Consider the following 13,696-nt stretch of genomic DNA (forward strand, 5'->3'; position numbering starts at 1 on the left):
TAAATAAAATGAACTTTCAAAATCTTGTAAGCAATCCTGATTAATTGAAATGGAAATCTATGTTTAACTTCAGTATAGTTGTATGTTAGATTAATAATTAGACTCTTGAAGATCTCTGACTTCTTTATAGATCTTTCTCCCTACACTGATTTGTTATTCCTATACTCCTGAAATATTCTTGCACCAGTACCGGAACAAAGTTTATATGCTGGAAGTATATGCTACGCTTGTACTGAAGATTTATGCCCTCATGCAGGGGCTCTAAGTCTTAGGACTAGAGCACTCTGTTCCTATATGAAGATATTGATTCCTGTACCATAACAAAGATTCCTGCACCAAGTTTTCAAATTTCTTTCATAAAAGAATAAAGAGTATGTTAACTTAAGAAAATAATTTGCAAAGGTGAACAGAACTTTGAAATAGCTTTCACAAACAGAAAGATGCTTCAACCCAACTTAACTTCAAAATAAGAATTAACTTCGAAAGTCAAAGCACACTTTTCTTCAATCAAGGAACTCTTTCATGCAACTAAAGAAATCATCTAACTGTGACAGCAAGCTTTATCCTTGTAATAGTTATTCACATAAATCTGATCTGCCTTTTTAATATTTTTAATTCAGAAAGGTTCACTTTGAATAATTAGATGTGAAGTTCGATCCTTTCCTTAAAAGTGTAAAGTGCAGGTACAAATTAATGCGTTATAACAACGTTCATTCCTTAATTACCAAAGCATATTCAATCCATAATATTAAGAATACTTCTAAAAGATGAACACTCACTTGCAGAAATGCATCAAGATCCTTATGACAGAAAATAATGAAATACTTCGTTGTAATGAACCAAAGAAATCAAATTGCAGAACTGTAGATGCACTAATGCAGGAATAATGTGCTTGCATGATCCAGGCAGAAATAATACTAAGTTTCGAAAAGAAAAATTACAAAAAGGTAAGTTCAAACTTAGTTAAGCATGCACACCATGGATATGTCGTGCAATGGCTATAAATGAAATCGAACCTGAACTTTGTAAAAGAATAGAAGCATCTACTTCATTCACGCCTTGTGTTAAAACGAAATCAACACACCTTTAACGAGAAAGAAGAATGCGAGGGAGAACGAGCTGGGTTGGTTGGGCCCTAGCCAACCAACTCATTTCCCTGTTTAAGAAACTTGGAAACTCAGCTCTCAACAACACATCAACATAGAATTAAAACACAGGATTGAAATAACATGGTGCAGTCCCTTTATATTAAATTTTAGAATCAACAAATGTACATGATGAAATCAAATCCAGCCTAGAACGAGGGCGATACCAACAAAATTACAAAATACCACAGTTACAGTAGCATTGTTATTGCTCCCATTTCCTATCTGAATCCTACATTATATACATCCCTTTAGGCCTGTGGCCATAACAAAATTACATTTAGCGTTACAATCTAAGCCTTTCAACTGTAATGAAATAACAACAACATTACATTCTAAGCCTTTCGACTGTAACAAAACACTAAACTTAAGCATTTGGCTGGCGACCTGATCTCTATCATATCCCTGACTTATCTCTGCTCTGAGCCCAACTTGAGATGGTTGATTATGAATGAGATGTCCGCGTTAGGTATTGAGTTGTCACAGAAGTTTAGGATTCGCCAGCGGTGCATGAATCCTACATGCACTCGACCATGCTAAAGAAATGATTAATACGTTTCTTACCAAATACTTTAGGAAAGAAGATATTAGTTGCAAAGAATATTAAAGGTATAAAATCTATAAAAATAATTAATTAAGTACATTTGCAACCCTTAAATATGAAATATAAAGCAAGTGTAGGAAAAGGCACGATTCTTGGAATAGTGCAGGAATAAGGAGGTTGAGAGGTTAAAATAGAAGTCTAAGGTTATGAATTTGAAGTAGGAAAGGGGTTAAAAATGAAGCAATTTAGCCTACCAACATCCTCCCCTCCCTATGTTGTTGTGTGTCCTCACACAACCTTTATCTACTACAAACAAGCCAAAACAAAGGAGCCTCCCTTCAATCCTGAACTTGTATGTTGATCCTTGCTTTCACTATCTTTTCCTTCTTGCCTCGAGCCTTCTTGATTTTATTGGTCATATTTTTAAGACATTTATAGCACGTTGAGGCCTGGAATTTCCATATCTTAACTTGTCTTTTCTGCTCTTTCACTTCTCTTGCCAAATCTACATTTATCTGCTTTTGCATTGTATCCTACTCTTTCATGGCTTGGTTTAATATCTCCAAGCCGTAAACGTGCTGCTTGAGCTCTTCTATCTGATTGTTTAGATAGAGGGTGGAGTTTTCTACTCCCAATTCCTTTGGTGCTGACTTCTTGGTAGTCGATTCCAAACATGTGCCGACATCATCAGGGTCAAGGTTATTCTGGTTACCAAGTTCCTGCATTTCAACATCATCAAGGGTTTCAATACCTGGAATTTCAATGTCACTAAGGGTCTCCTACACGTTCATCTTACTAGGGATTTCAATACCCAGAACTTAAAAATTATCAAGGGCCTCTGTACTCGGAATTCAATGCTATCAAGGGCCTCAGTACCTTGTACATTCACCTTACCAGGGGTTTCAATACCCAGAACTTCAAAATTATCCAGGGCTTCAGTGTCCCACACCCCATCATCCATCTGACCCTCTGCTGAGTCTTTTCTTGCACTCGACATCATTTTTCTATCTTTCATCTTACCAAAGAGGACCCATAAGGGTGTGTCATCTTCCTTCTCCACATAGTATTCGTTGACACTGTATGGGCTGCCACCTCAGGGAGGACCGAGAGGTTATTGTTACCTGGTGAAGTAAGTGGTGAGTTGTCCAATAGTATCGGGGAGGTTGACTGAACATGAATCACCCTTGAAGAGGCAGTCCTTTTACTAGTCAATCTCCTGGTCTCCGTAGGGCGTGAGGCAGGGTTTCTGATTTTCCTTCCTTACTTGCACTCTTCTTCTTGGATGACTTCCCTACACCTCATCCTTGAAACTCCTTAATAAATTCTTTCCAGGTCACATTTTTAACCTCCAGTTCCTTCTTGATTAAAATTGTGATTAGCCCGTGGTGGTATAACGTGTATGCAACCTAGCTTGACCTCCCTCTCTGAACACCTTTCGACATTTTATCTAATCTCCTGAGTAGATAATAGGGAAAATTAATGATCTTACGAGACTCAAAATGTAGGAGAAATCATATGTGATACTGAAGGGTGAGTGAATAACGACCCTCGCAGGTGAGAAACATCTACAATACGTAAAGGAGGTCCTTCCATTTCCTAAGCATAATGCTATGATGGAGACCGTTCTTCTATTCCACCTTTTGCTTCGTGTCGACCACGAATCGACGCCACAACTTCTTATCAATCTTCTCTCTAAACCATTGTTCTCCCACTACTGCTAAACCTTTAGCCTGAGATATGGACTCCTATGTGACTGGAAATTCCAGCGAACCCACCTTGGCTCGACTTCCATCAAAAGTCTGGGCGAATGTTAGCACCACAGCTGAGTCGAATTTATCAATTTTTTGCAGAAACAAGAAGAACCTGGATTCCTGCAATATTTCAAGACTATTTCTATACTCAACCATTTGCTCCATCTCCTTCAGGGACTGTGGTTCAATCCTTACAGACACCATTTCTTTGTTTGAATTCACCTAATCTTTGTCTAAAACTTTGGAAGAGTATTACAAATGAAGAACTCAAAGCTTTGTCGAGGGATTTATGATGGTTAAGCTATACATCCGCAGCTATATTGGCCACCTTCCAAATGGTCACCCTCCATCATTAAGATTACACTCCTGGGACAGATGTGAATACGAATTGGTTCAATTACAGACATGAAATGATGATTGGGAAAGGTGGCGGTTTAGATAATAATTCGATGTAATGGTCATGCGAGGTCGGATATGAGGTAAGGCCATCATTGATAGGTGATGAGTCGTTTAAAGAAGAGGTAAATATTAGATTTTGGGAGAATCGTACCACCCCACATTAACTTCATGATCTCACGTAAGGTGTACTTAGTACTCATTAAAAAAATGAGATTTCAAAACCTAAAATATCTTTGTGCTTAAACAATTTTATTCCTAATTTAGTAAATGATAAAACAAAGTGTTAACCATAATACAAATTATTGAATAGCATGATCTACAGGTGGTGCAGTCATTGTGCTTGTACAAAAAAATTATGAAACAAAGATAATATTTTCAATGCACAATTTTGCACCAGGTGTTCCTGCACTGTATTTGCATTGAGACCATTGTTCCCACACCAAAACATGTGTTTTCATAATTGGGCATGCTCAACGGTGCGGATTCTTGTATTGAATGTGCCTGCACTGAACATGCTTGCAATGAACATGCCTGCACTTAAACATGCATGCATGGAACATGCCTGCACTTGAACATGCCTGCACTGAACATGCTTGCACTCGATCAAACATTCCTGCACCAGGGATATTTGTGGCATATTTGGAAAGAGAAAGGGAACAAAAAAAAATCTGATAGGATGTAATTCATAGGCTGGATTTGAAAAAAAAATTGGATAAACAAGAGAGGTTTTATTCACCAATCTTTGGTGTTGATATATGCCTTCCGATTTGACTTGTGAGTTCACATCAGATCCTGCAATCAATCCATGAGGGAAAAAAGAAGTGGGAAAAAGGGTAAATTTTAGAATGGGAAGGAAATTATGACAAGGAATTCAAGAGTGAGACCACCAAGAGGGACAAATCGAAAAGGGATTTTGGGGAAAAAATTTCAAGGGGAAAAGAGGGAAATACGAAATCGGATAGGGAAAGTTTCTTTGAAGAAAGGGATGGTAAAATTCATGGGATAAAAAGAAGAAAATAAAGGGAATTTTTTTACGAAAATGGGAATAGAAGAAGGGAATAATTTCACCTGAAATCTCCCTGTATAAAGATGATCCGAAAAGTAAATGCCACAGGAATTGAGTGTTATTTGGATAAAAATTTTCGTGCTAGCTATCCCAAACTTGGATAAGGGCTCGATTCTTGCACTTGAACCTGCTTCTTCTTGGTGATAGTCAACACATCTAAAAATCAAGCAATATTCCCATTTTATTAGAATTTGATCTTCTTGCCAGCAAGCTAGTTTTCAGGTTGATCCTTCTGCAATCATGTCAGTAAAATTGATTTTTACAATCACGGGAAAATATTTTTTTCTTTACCCTTTTTTTTATTTTTATTTTTTTGGATTTTCTTTAAACTTTATTTCAAGAGAGAAGAAATCAGATCACAATAGGCCAGCATAGCCACCTACCAACTGAAGTTCAGACTATTGCTGCACTTGCTGCATGAAATCTTCCTTTGTGAGGGGCTGAAAGTATGATTTAAGCCTATGCCCATTCACAAAGAAAACTTAATTTCGCTCATCGATAGTTTTGAATTCTACAACCCCATTGTCGAAAACTTGAATTACCTCATACGGTCCCATCCAACGAGTATGGAACTTCCCTTTAAAATGTTTAAATCTAGAGTCATAGAGAAGTACCCAATCACCTGGTTGGAACTTTTTCTTCTTGATAATCTTATCACACCACTTCTTTTGTTGTTGTTGCACTAAAATTTTCTGTAGAACAACATCCCTCTGAAATTCATCCAACTCGTTTAACTACAATATACGTTGTTGTTGTGCTTATGAGAGATCTAGACCCAATTGAACTGTCTTTATCTAAAATTCAATTGGAAAAAGGACTTGTCTTCCATACACCAGCTCATATGGTGTTCCTCCAAGTGGTTCAATAAGCCCATAAAACTTCAGGCAATCAGCTGGTCCAATCCTTGCTGTGCATGTTTACTGTTTTGGTGAAGATGGATTCGATCACCTTGTTTGTAGATTCCACCTAGCCATTTACTTGCAGATAGTATGGTGTAGATTTCCTGTGCCCAATCTTATATTGATTCATGACTTGCTGTACCAAGTTAGAAACAAACTGCGATCCATTGTCAGAAGCAATTTATCTAGAAACACCGAATCTAGTAAAAATTTCATTAAATAGAAAATCAACAACAACTTTCTCAGTGGCAAAAGAAATAGCTTTAGCCTGTACCCATTTAGTAACAAAATCAATACAAACCAAGATATTCTTTTTATTTAAAGATGTGGGGTTTATGGGTCCTATGAAATCAATAGCCCATTTTTCAAAGGGCTCAATCATAACTTGAGGACATAAATACATTCCATTGGCTTGAATAGGTTGACCCATCCGTTGACAACTACCACAATGCCTAACATATTGCTTGGCATCCTTAAACAAAGAAGGCCAAAAATAGTCAGTGTGTAAAATTTTATATGCAGTTTGTTTATCAGTGAAGTGGCCACCACAAGGTTCATCATGGGCATATTTTAAGATATCAAACACTTCTTCCTCTCTCACACATATACGAATAACAATATCTGGTCTAGTGTAAAAGAGGTCTCCCTGTATCTAAGAATATGAAGCACTTTTTTGAATGATATTCTACTTTTCACGAGCAGATAAGTGAGGTGGTATTTTTCCGGTGACTAGATAGTTAGCTATGTCAGCAAACCATGGGGATTTCGCTGACATAAGAAAAATATGTTCGTCAGGGATATCATCATCAACAGGAATTACTTCACCAATATTATTTAATATAGAAAGATAATAAGCTACAACATTAGACTTTCCTGGTCTATCAATAATTGTAACATTGAATTCCTATAATAAAAGCAACCAACTAGTCACTCTACCATTAGTTAAAGGTTTATTCTTTAAATATTTTATAGCAAAATGATCAGTATGCACATAAAATTCATATCTTGTACTGTAATGTCTGAATTTATTAATAGCAAAAATAATGGCTAAAAATTCTTTTTTAGTCACTATATAGTTAAATTCGGCAAGTGAAATTTTTTTACTGATGTAATAAATATCATAATATTGTTTATTCTCCTTTTATCCTAAAGCTGCACCAATGGTAGTGTCTGAGGCATCGGAGGAAATGTGAAATGGCAGGGACCAATTTGGTCCTCTCAAAACTGGTGCATGTACTAATTTTTCCTTCAGTGTCTCAAACGATTGTTGGCAAGTTGTGGACCAGGAGAATTCACTATCCTTAGCTACTAATCAAAAAAGGGGGTAGCAATCTTGGAAAAATTCTCAATGAATCTCCAGTAATAACCAACATGTCCCAGGAAGCCTCTCACTTGCCTTTGTTTTTTGGGTGCAGACAAACGAAAAATAACTTCAACTTTAGCAGGGTCTACCTGGATACCTTTGTCAGAAACCAAATGACCAAGAACCACTCCTTTTCACATTAATCTACATTTTTTATCACTCAAAGCAAGATGAACCTCTTGGCAACGTAAAATCACCTTTTCTAGATTTTTAAGAGCTTCATCAAATGAGTTACCAAACACAGAAAAATCATCCATATAAATCTCAACACATTCAAGATCAACAAAAATGGCCAGCACAACCCTATGAAAGGTCGTGGGTGCATTACATAACCTGAAAGGAATCACTCGATAAGAAAATGCACCCCAAGGGCATGTAAAGGTAATTTTGTCTTGATCTGAGGGTGCGATATGGATTTGGTTATACCCACTAAAGCCATCCAAAAATGAAAAGTGCTTTTTACTGGCAAGGGTATCTAGCACCTGATCGATGAAAGGAAGGGGAAAGTAATCCTTGAGAGTGGCTTTGTTTAATTCTCGGTAATAAATGCAAATACGCCATCTTCCATCTTTCTTAGGGACTATCACTAATGGAGAGACCCATTGATTGTCAGAAATGGGATAGATGAAATTAGCATCTAAGGGTTTTGTAGTTCCTCTTTAACAATATCTCTTAGCATGAGATTCATTCGTCTCTGGGGTTGTTGAACAGGTCAGGCTCCCTCCTGAATATAGATATGATGAGTACAAGTCTCAGGAGGAATGCCTTTCATGTCTTCATAACTCCAAGAAAATGCATGCAGGTGATCTCACAACAAGGTAACAAGTTTCTCTTGTTGAGATGAATCCAGGTCTAAGCCAATGTATAGAGATTTTCCTGGACTAATTTCAACAAGAGTGGTATTGGGCTTAAGAGTATAGGAAGATGATGCTACAGTATGGGATGAGGAAGGCTGGGAATCAGAATTTTCTTGAAAATCCAGACTAAAGATCTGATGAAGTGTGTCAAAGTTAGGCATAGTGTCTAAATTGTTCAAGAAATCTCGTAATTCACCCTCCTGGGTAGACTCAGTATGATGATGAATCAAAGAAATAGATCAAGTCTCCTCATCACTGCTGTCATAATCTAACCATAAAGTGTCCTTGAGTTCTCGAATAGATATAGTAGGTGAATATAAGGTGACCTTTTTCCTAGAATCTCCATGTGAAATGTATATATCAGCAGAGCGACATCCAATATAAGCATTGTCCGTGGCAAGCCATGGTCGTCCCAGAACCAAAGGATGTCCTCCCATTGGATTGTTTGGTTGAAGCACAATGAAATCCGCGGGGTATTCCCACGAATCTATAGAGATAACCACATCATCCTATACTCCATCGGGCTTGATTTTAGATCTCTCTGCAAGTTCAAGCACAGTGGGTGTAGGATGGATATGGTCCAACCCAAGTTGTTCCATGGTTTGCCTGGTCATAACATTGATGGCCACCCCCAGGTCTATTAATACATTAAAGACAAGGATATCACCTATATGGACATAAACAACTAGGTTTCCAGGATCTGTATATTTCTCCATTGATACGCATCCTGTCATTAACTCAGCTGCTCTACCAAAAAACTAAATGGTCTGAGGTTCTACTCTCTTCCTCCCTGGATTTTTAAGACATAACTCCCTAATGATCTTTGTGTAGATGAGAATTTCTCTAATAGCCTGAAGTAAAGGAACCTTTATGCAAAGATTCCTTAGATCTGAAGCTAGAGTGGACTCGGGGTCACTCTTCTCCATAGCCAACCTTTTTGGATAGGGAGGCTCGTTTGAAGAAGATGGTGAATCTGAAGGTATAGGAATGGGCTAAATGGTGACATTGTTTTTCGAATGATCAAGAGTTGCCTCCTCATTTTTCTCCTCAATGATCACCATGGGTTGTTTTTGTTTTTCTGGTTTAACTACCCTTCCCGATTTCAATTGAATCTCATTTATCCCAACCAGCAAGGTTCGATAGGTAGGAGAAGGGGATGATCCAACTGAGTAAATCAGTTGTACCGCCTTATTATTAAGATTCGGTATCGGTTGAGAAGGTAGTTGAGGTGGTCTAAATGGTGGTGGCAAAGGAAATGGTAGCATTGGTTGACTCTGCTGAGGTAAAGAGGGAAAAGATGGTTGTAACATATCGTGTGGTGCATATGAAGGAGGATATGATGGCATCTGAGCAGGATATGAATGATATGAATGGTTTGGCCCTCTCCATCCTTGTTTCCAAGGTTGAGAGGGCTGTCCATGGTAAAAATGGTTTTTGTGCTGCCAATGTTGAGAGTGATTATTATTATTATTATGATAGGAATATGGAGGTCCATTATAGCCATAAAAATGTGGTTCACGAACCATACTTGCACTTACCTGTGGCCAGTTCCTTCGCACTCCCATGGCATGTAATGGCTCAGGTTCATAATACTCTCCTTCAAATGAGGTTCTCAATCTAGGTATGGAGGGGAATTCCTCGGTGGCATGGTTCTCTACACAAATCACACATTTATTATCACTCTTTATATTAGCAAGACACTCTCTTAAATGATGTTTTTTCCTACATTTTGGACAAAAAATAGACAACGACTCTTGTTCTTTTTCTAGTTTTTACTGAAATTTCAAAGAGTCTATTTGTTTACTAACATTATTTATTATTTCAATTTTCATACTGTCAATTTTATTCTCCAAGCCAATAATCATAGCATCTATAGATCCTAGTTTGTTAGTTCTGCTTTGACCTCCTCTAGTGGATCTAGATTGATTTTGTGAGAACTTCCTACAAAAGTCACAAATTTGTTCAAAAGTTTTCTGAGCAATATATCCTTGTCCTAACAAATTCAAATTATGTCTAGAATCCTTAGTAAGCTCTCATAGGAACAAAGTTTGAATGGTACTTAAATCAAATTTGTGTTTGGACCTTTGGAGTATATACAAAACTCTCTCTAAGTAGTCCTCCAAAGTCTCATCATCACCTTGTACAATGGTGAAGATTTCATCCAGCATTTCTCTAGTTTTACAATATTCCCAATATTTATTCAAAAACACTCTCTTCATTTTCTCCCAAGAACTTATAGTGTTTCCTCCTAGTCCCATGAACCAACACAAGGTTGAATCCTTGAGATTTGCAGGAAACAATTTTAATTTCTGGGCATCTGAAGAATAATCATAACTCCTACATAGTATATCAAACTCAAAAAGGAATGAATCTGGGTCTTCGTGCACCTTACGATGAAAATGTGGAAGATTTTAGGGTGAAATATTATTCATTTTTACATTCGCTTCATAATTCACTATTGGAAATCCAAAAGTGGATTGCCCTTCATTTACCTGATTCTCACCAGTCCCCTTTGCATGGTCTTCATGATCAACCATTGTTGTGCCTCCAATCAAACCACTTCCAGAAGATGAAGGTTGACTATTGCTGAATTGGACTTTCTGATGACCGTTAGCCTCCTTCTTCCCCTTCTCGGGTTGTGTCACACCTGTATCACTGTTTACAAAATCCAAGTGGACCATTCTGGCGAGATGAGTCTGGTTCTACTTGGACTTTCTACCTGCAAAAGAAGGTCCAATATAAGAATATTTTTCATTTTTTCAATGTTTCATCAGCCCTTATTGGGCTTCAGACCCCTACCTTTCTTAGACATTCATTTTAAAAATCAAAGAAAAAAAAACAAAATTCAAATGATGTAAAGAAAAGAATCTGTCAATTGCTGCAAAAAAAAAAGTCAACACTCGTAAAATCCTTAAAACAATAGAAGCATATTGCAGGAAAAATAAAAGTAGACTTACCCTTATTGCAAAAAATGGAAAGTTCTTACCAATTTCAAATCGCCTCCGCGGCAACGACGCCAAAATGTTGGGTGCAGGAATTGCGGTTAAGCAGACTCCTTGAACACTTAATTGTCAACCCGGTGGTTTCATAAACTTAGAGGTGAAGTACAGGAAATGCCATAAATGATATGAACTTTTCCTAACTCCATTCCTACTTAATTACAATCTTGCAGAATCGAAAAGAAAAGATCACTTGACAATTTACACCAAAGAAATTCTAGTGCTAGAATATGAAAGAAAGTACTTTTATGAAGAAATAATAAAAGGAACTTTCAAACTCTTGTAAGCAATCCTGATTAATTGAAATGGAAATCTATGTTTATCTTTATATAGTTGCTTGTCAGATTAATAATTGGACCCTTGAATATTTCTGACTTCTTTATAGATCTTTCTTCCTGCACTGAGTTGTTATTCATGTACCCCTGTGATATTCTTGCACTAGTACCGAAACAAAGTTTATATGCTAGAAGTATATTCTACACTTGTACTAAAGATTTATGCCCTCATGCAGGGGCTCTAAGTCTTAGGACTAGAGCACTCTGTTCCTGTATGAGGATATTGATTCCTATCCCAGATCAAAGATTCATGCACCAAGTTTTCAATTTTCTTTCATAAAATAATAAAGAGTGTGTTACCTTAAGAAAAGAATTTGCAAAGGTGAACAAAACTTTGAAATAGCTTTCATAAGAAGAAAGATACTTCAACACAACTTAACTTCAAAATAAGAATTAACTTTGAAAGTTAAAGCGCACTTTTCTTTAATCAAGGAACTCTTTCATGCAACTAAAGAAATCATCTAACTGTGATAACATGCTTTATCCCTGTAATAGTTATTCACATAAATTTGATCTGCATTTTTAATATTTTTAATTTGGAAATGTTCACTTTGAATAATTAGATGTGAAGTTCGATCATTTCCTTAAAAGTTTAAAGTGCAGGTACATATTAATGTGTTATAACATCGTTCATTCCTAAATTACCAAAGCATATTCAATCCATAATATCAAGAATACTTCTAAAAGATGAACACTCACGTGCAAAAACACATCAAGGTCTTTATGACAGAAAAGAACGAAAGACTTCGCTGTAATGAACCAAAGGAATCAAATTACAGAACTGTAAATGCACTAGTGCAAGAATAATGTGCTTGCACAATCCAGGTAGAAATAATACCAAGCTTCGAAAAGAAAAATTACAAAAAGGTAAGATCAAACATAGCTAAGCATGCACACCAAAAATCCGTCATGCAATGGCTGTAAATGAAATCGAACCTGAACTTTGTGAAAGAATAGAAGCATCTACTTAATTCACGCCTTGCATTAAAACAAAATTAGCACACCTTTAACGAGAAAGAAGAATGCGAGGGAGAATGAGCTGGGTTGGTTAGGACCTAACCAACCATCTCGTTTCCCTATTTAAGAAACTTGGAAACTCAACTCTCATCAATGCATCAACATAGAATTAAAACACAGGATTGAAATAACATGGCGCAATCCCTTTATATTAAATTTCAGAATCAACAAATGTACATGATGAAATCAAATCCAGCCCAGAACGAGGGTGATACCAGCAAAATTACAAAATACCGTAGTTATAGTAGAATTTCAATCGCTCCCATTTCCTCCCTGAATCCTACATTAAATACATCCCTTTAGGCTTGTGGCCATAACAAAATTACATTTAGTGTTACATTCTAAGCCTTTTAGCTGTAACAAAATAACAACAACATTACATTCTAAGCCTTTCGTTGTAACAAAACACTAAACTTAAGCATTTGGTCGACGACCTGATCTCTATCATATCCCTAACTTATCTCTGCTCTGAGGCCAACTTGAGATGACCAATTCTGAATGAGATGTCCGCATTAGGTAGTGATCTATCACAAAAGGTTAGGATTTGCCAGCGGTGCAAGAATTCTACCTGCACTCGACCATGCTAAAGAAATGATTAATACATTGCTTACCAAATACTTTAGGAAAGAACATACTAGTTGCAAAGAATATTAAAGGTATAAAATCTATAAAAATAATTAATTAAGTATATTTGTAACCCTTAAATATGAAATATAAGGCTAGTGCAGGAAAAGGCATTAGTCTTGGAATAGTGCAGGAATAAGGAGGTTGCGAGGTTAAAATAGAGGTCTAAGGTTATTGATCGGAATTAGGAAAGGGGTTAAAAATGAAGCAATTTAGCCTACCAACAACCACTCCGAGGCTCTGACTTCCCCAAGCTCCACCTCCCCGATGTAGTTAATGAAATCCACTAATAAGAATTCAATGTCACCACCGTGCGAAGGATTTCAAACTCATTCGCGTGCACAAATTTTTAAAACGAAATGAAAATAGAGGAGTTCAAAATCAACAATCACATGAATTTTTTTTTTAAATGAAATGAAAAGTGTGGAGCACCTAGTAATCACTATTTCGATGGGAGAAGCCACAATATTCAACTAAGGTCTAGGTATTCTAGCCTAATTCGACCTGGTAAAAATTGTAGCTGAGGTCCACATATTGCGTTATGAATATGAAATACAACAATGTCATACACTTATGTTTTTCAAATGGATGTAAACACCATCCACTGTAATTCTTCCATTTTCCATGTAAGAATTCATTCATTTCTCACCTCGTTTTTACTTCTTCCGTTATGCTTCATCCATTTTTCTTGCCATCA

The 13,696-nt window shown here is 36.7% G+C and overlaps 1 pseudogene; it reads right to left on the reverse strand.

Moving 5' to 3' along the window:
• Nucleotides 1-10,705, reverse strand: part of LOC149165092 (uncharacterized) — a 37,412-nt pseudogene extending 26,707 nt beyond the window's left edge.
• Nucleotides 10,706-13,696: the final 2,991 nt, after the last annotated feature.

The sequence above is a fragment of the Pinus tabuliformis genome, chromosome 5_1 (assembly GCF_031772625.1).
Source record: "Pinus tabuliformis cultivar Carrire ecotype Pingquan chromosome 5_1, CPIR1, whole genome shotgun sequence".
NCBI lineage: Eukaryota > Viridiplantae > Streptophyta > Pinopsida > Pinales > Pinaceae > Pinus > Pinus tabuliformis.